Genomic DNA, 6,137 nt, shown 5'->3' with positions numbered 1-6,137 from the left:
TCCTCGTGCACATTTTTGAAGCATCCGCACAATGTCGTTGTTTACTATGGATTTACCCTGGGGGAGAACCATTAAATAGCCAACAGCTGTTGCCAATGACTCATTAACACCCTGCATGTTGGACTATTCAGGAACATTAATTCATTTCAAATGTTTATTTATTTACTTGACCTTGCCCATCACTGGACAAAGACGGTGGACATAATAAACTATACAGTGGTACCTCGGTTTATGAACACAATTGGTTCCGGAAGTCTGTTCATAAACTGAAGTGTTCATAAACTGAAGCGAACTTTCCCATTGAAAGTAATGGAAAGTGGATTAATCTGTTCGCGGAGTACTTAAACTGAAGCGTTCATAAACTGAAGCAAACTTTTCCATTGAAAGTAATGGAAAGTGGATTAATCCGTTCCAGACGGGTCCGCAGAGTACTTAAACTGAAGCGTTCATAAACTGAAGCATGGGTGTAATTGGTTCCGGAAGTCTGTTCATAAACTGAAGCGTTCATAAACTGAAGCGAACTTTCCCATTGAAAGTAATGGAATATGAATTAATCCGTTCCAGATGGTTCCGCGCCGTTCATAAACTGAAAATTCATAAACCGAGGTGTTCATAAACCGAGGTTCCACTGTATTAGAATAGTAGGGTGGCCTATTTGGCAAACGTGCTACAAGTCAAGCTCAGAGCACAAAAGGAGTACAGTAGCTCCAATGTAACTGCAGTCCCTCTGTGCCTTGGTCTGCTGGGGAAGGGACCTGACAAACTGCATAGCACAGAATACTCAGTATGTTAGTGACACCACGTAGTGCATATGGAGTTGAGAGGGGAAAGAAATCCTGAGAACACTTTACTGAGGAAACTGAACAGAAAATGTATAATCTGAGGAGAAAGGGAACAAAGGGGCTTTGTCCCTACTTCAGGCCTTGTAACATAGCAGGGAGACATTTAACTAAACAGAGAGAGAAAACTTCTGAAGACCTGCAAAAGCAATCAGGACAGGTGCTACTTCTGCAAACATCATTCCACTCTGCCTGGTTGCTAAGCAACACAATCCACCCCTCCATTTGACTTCAACACTGACATAGTTAACCCTTTAGTTGCACATGGAATGATCTCTGCTGTTGCACTTCCAACACAGGAATGCTGCCACAGGTAGATCCACATGGCAGTGTACCATGAATAATGGGTTTTGAAATATTCTGAATAAGTACAACTGTTTGAGCTTTTACAATAATTATGCAGCCTATGTGAGAGGCCAAAGTCATGGTCTTCACGTGTTGGCATCTGCAAAGAGGATCTTCATACATGCTGAAATTGCAACAAGGAAGTCTTTCCTTTGACATATTGGCCATACTTTGTGAGAAACTATGCTATTTCCAGCTCTTTATGGTGCTTAACTACAATGAAGGATGCCTTTGGTATTAATAAATTACTGTGTCAATTTGTTTTAGGGCTTAAGCATTATTCTCTTCAGTTATTTAAATTTCATATGGAAACAAGAAAACTGGAAACAATGTGATTTCACATGCTTTTCATTCACATAACTTCAGTTAGATCTCCATATTTTCTGAAATATAGAAAGCTTTTTTGCAGGTAGTGGGGAGTGCTGTGAAAAAACAAGAGACTAAAATATGAGGAAAATATGCACCAACCCATGAGGGATGTGAACTGTTTCATAAATATTTAACACTTAGGCCTGGAATTCCTTCCTGGGATATTCAAGCTACTTTCCCCAGTCAACCCCCCCCCCTTAAAAGTCATATATATGGTGAAACATTTGTCTTAACATAGATCCCTTGTTAGCATGGTTAGGGTGTTAGGGGAGAAGTAGTCCTTCTGGTGGGGGACACACCATGCTCCTTCTGAGGTACTTTGTTCACCTTTCATCCCCACCCTCTACTCATCTCTAACCTGTGGCTCCTAGAACCCGTCAGCATGCAACATTTGCCACACCCTAGGAATGGTTTCCACTGGCCAGCTAAACCAGGTGAGGGGAGCTGATGGGTCTCAAATCCTCAGTGAGTTTCCCCTGCATGTGAAGACAAGCTCCAGGATATTGAGCAGGTGAGACCAACAGTGTGTCCAATGGTTAAGAAGGCAGTTTCTACACACACTGAAGAGGGAAGTGAGGGAGAGATGGGGCTCATCAACCTGGGAAGGTAGCCCATCTAGGAGAAGGAAACTCTAGTTCTTAACCTGTACCGCCTTGCAGAATTTCTTCATAAGAAGAAAAGGCTGTCCCAATGGGGAAAACCTGGCTTTCATTAATCACTAGAAGATGATACTCCTAGGAGATCTAAATGGGGTCACCTCACCAGAAATCGATAGAACCACAGTGTTTGGAAGGCAGCGGCTGAGGAGGGAGCACAAGGGGAGCTGAGCTTGGGAGACACTCTGGCTCTGCCTCTTCGATTTGGTGTGTGTGTTTGTTTCCGGCTGGTGACCTGTAGGTGACCTTGGAAGTGAGGGGTGGGGCTTCTGGTGAGTCAGTTGACTAGCTGTGGGCGGAGCTAGTCAGTGTTTGGAAGGCAGCGGCGCGCGCAGTTTGTCCCATCTTTTAGATTTAGAGTAACAAGTCTCACACAATGATTGGGGGGGGGAGCTAGGCCTCCTCTTCATTTCCCCTTGACTTCAAGCTTTTCAAGATGGAGCGGGAGGGAACAACTGTAGTCACCTGCAATTCCTGTGCAATGTTTGTGTTCTTGCCAAAGGATGTAGGCAGCTACACCTGCAGCAACTGCAAGTTAGTTGCCCTACTAGAAGAGAAGGTTGCCCTAATGGAAGGCAAGGTCCAGCAGCTTCAGGCCCATGTATCCACGCTCCAGGGAATTAAAGAGCTGGAGCCTTCCTTGGATGCAGCAGAGCGCACTGTCTGCACCAAGGAGGAGACAGGGGACATCCCTGAGGAGGAGGTCAGTTCCCCAACACAGGACCCAGATGTATGGAGGAACATGACTCATAGAAGCAGAAGGCCCTGAGCAAGTTTGCAGATGACACCAAATTGGGAGGGGTGGCTAATACCCCAGAGGACAGGATCACACTGCAAAATGACCTTAACAGATTAGACAACTGGGCCAAAGCAAACAAGATGAATTTTAACAAGGAGAAATATAAAGTACTACACTTGGGCAAAAAAAATGAAAGGCACAAATACAGGATGGGAGACACCTGGCTTGAGAGCAGTACATGTGAAAAGGATCTAGGAGTCTTGGTAGACCACAAACTTGACATGAGTCAACAGTGTGATGCAGCAGCTAAAAAAGCCAATGCAATTCTGGGCTGCATCAATAGGAGTATAGCATCTAGATCAAGGGAAGTAATAGTACCACTGTATTCTGCTCTGGTCAGACCTCACCTGGAGTACTGTGTCCAGTTCTGGGCACCACAGTTCAAGAAGGATACTGACAAGCTGGAACTTGTCCAGAAGAGGGCAACCAAAATGGTCAAATGCCTGGAAACGATGCCTTATGAGGAACGGCTTAGGGAGCTGGGTATGTTTAGCCTGGAGAAGAGAAGGTTAAGGGGTGATATGATAGCCATGTTCAAATATATAAAAGGATGTCATATAGAGGAGGGTGAAAGGTTGTTTTCTGCTGCTCCAGAGAAGCGGACACGGAGCAATGGATTCAAACTACAAGAAAGAAGATTCCACCTAAACATTAGGAAAAACTTCCTGACAGTAAGAGCTGTTTGGCAGTGGAATTTGCTACCAAGGAGTGTGGTGGAGTCTCCTTCTTTGGAGGTCTTTAAGCAGAGGCTTGACATGCATATGTCAGGAATGCTTTGATGGTGTTTCCTGCTCGGCAGGGGGTTGGACTGGATGGCCCTTGTGGTCTCTTCCAACTCTATGATTCTATGATTCTAAAAATCCAATACAGCATAAAAGAGAGAGAGAAGAAAAGGCTAAAGAGTAAACCCTCCACAAATCCAGAGTGGAGTCCCCAAAATGGTTGGATTGCACCTTCTATGCTTCCTTCCAGCACTCCTTTGAATCACATCAGCGAGGCCAAGAGGGGGCTCTTGTTGTCTGGGCAGCCCAGAACCTCCACACACCCTGCCAGACTTGCACCCCAGAGAGGTTACTTTGGTGTAACTAACACAGCAGTTTGACTTCACCCCCAGAGGCGCACTCCATTGTCTCTCAAGACAGACTGATGCCCACAAGGAGTGAAATACCACGGGTATGGCATCTTAATTTTTTTTATTTTGCTACAACATCCATACAATATATCTATTTATCCTGGCAGTGGAATATCATTTATCAATCATAATCAGTAATTATGATGTTAAACATTTTCCCACCAATTTTTAATCTTTCGGCTTGTCTCTTGTAATGCAGTATATATTACTGGAAATGAAAATTAATGAGAACAGATTCATTTCATTAAATACAACCATTTATAATTATAACAGAATAATCAACACCACAGTGCAGAAAATCCTAAAGCCCAGATTAGCAGTGAATGACTCCCGCAAAGGCCTAGTGGGACAAGTGCATTTTAACTAGGTGAAGGCTTCCTGGCCGTATTGTGTCCACTCATGCCTCCAGGGCAAGGAAGTTCCATAGTTGGGGCACCACCACAGAAGGGGCAGTAAAGGGTGGACAACAAGCTCAGTAAATCTCAGTGTCTAAGTAGGCAGGTAAGGGGAGAGGTGCTCCATCAAATAGTGATGGAGGTCTCTAGTGATTCGGGCAGACATTTACCCTGCCTGTTCTCCAACACAGTGTGATCTAAGGCTGCCAAACCATTGAATTATTGCTGATAAAATAGACAGCTGATAATAACAGTATATATTTGGAATTACTCCCCCATGCTTCCTATTTTGTGACTTTGAAAGTAATTATAGTTTTGTGTAATAAACTAATTTATCACAATCTGCAAATATTTAATTGCATCAACTGGAATATTAGGTTAGTTTTGAAATGCTTAGATATATCAATTTATTCTGTCCATTTGCTGCCATCGAAGATAAAGTCCTAATTTAATCACAGTATAACTTTTTGTTTCCTATGAGTAATTACCTTCACTTTGTGCATTTCTTACCAAGTAAAACAAAATACGTCATGACATGAACATACCATTTTAGTTCTAATTCTGTACTTATATAGCACCTTCCATCTTTCAAAGTACTTTACATTTATTATTTAATTCTCTCCAGTGCCCTTTGACCCGAGAAGCCATCATGACACTCATTTTACAAGTCAAGAAGTGAACAGTCACAAACACTGCTTGTTGCCTACCCTCAACGTAGGAGCCTCTGCCTCAGAAGCAGAAGGTCCTACATTGCTAACACAATCCCATGCCACAATTTGTGCCTCCTACTAGCTAACTTTCCTGCCCACCTAGCAGTTCAAAAGCACGTCAAAGTGCAAGTAGGTAAATAGGTACTGCTACAGCAGGAAGGTAAACGGCGTTTCCGTGTGCTGCTCTGGTTTGCCAGAAGTGGCTTAGTCATGCTGGCCACATGACCCGGAAGTTGTCTGAGGACAAACGCCAGCTCCCTCGGCCTATAGAGCAAGATGAGCGCCGCAACCCCAGAGTCGTCCGTGACTGGACCTAACGGTCAGGGGTCCCTTTACCTTTACTAGCTAATTTGGAAGGTTACTACAGCTCTAAGCTACAATTTGCACACAATAATTTTGCCTTCAATAAGCAAAGAGGAAATCACTTTTTCAAAGCCTCCTCATGACTTTATTAAGCTAGAATAAAGTCATTTCTGCTGATGATGTGAATGTGTTCTTGACAGGGGAATGAAGTGAAATACAAAAATGTACAATTAAAAATGAACAGGGGCTCTCCTATATGCTGTATACCAAATTGCAACACTAAGAATACAGCCATCCATATATTTAAAATGTTCAAGGAGTATAGTAGTAAGTATCCGCCTTGTAGATTTCCAAATCCTTATTGATAAAAACTGTTTGTGATGCCAGTTGTGTAAACCAGAGGTCGGCAACCTCTGGCCCATGGGACGGATACGGCCCACAGAGGCCGTGTAACCGGCCCACGAGCCACCCGCTCGGCAAGTCCCCTGTACGCTGTGCTAAACTGGCGCAGCATGGCACAGGGACTCATCAAGTGGTGCTCAGACACCGGAAATCACTTCTGCGCAGGCGCAATTTTCGGCTTCCAGGC

Source organism: Zootoca vivipara, chromosome 10, assembly GCF_963506605.1.
Source record: "Zootoca vivipara chromosome 10, rZooViv1.1, whole genome shotgun sequence".
Classification (NCBI taxonomy): Eukaryota; Metazoa; Chordata; class Lepidosauria; order Squamata; family Lacertidae; genus Zootoca; species Zootoca vivipara.
This window is presented reverse-complemented; position numbering follows the sequence as displayed.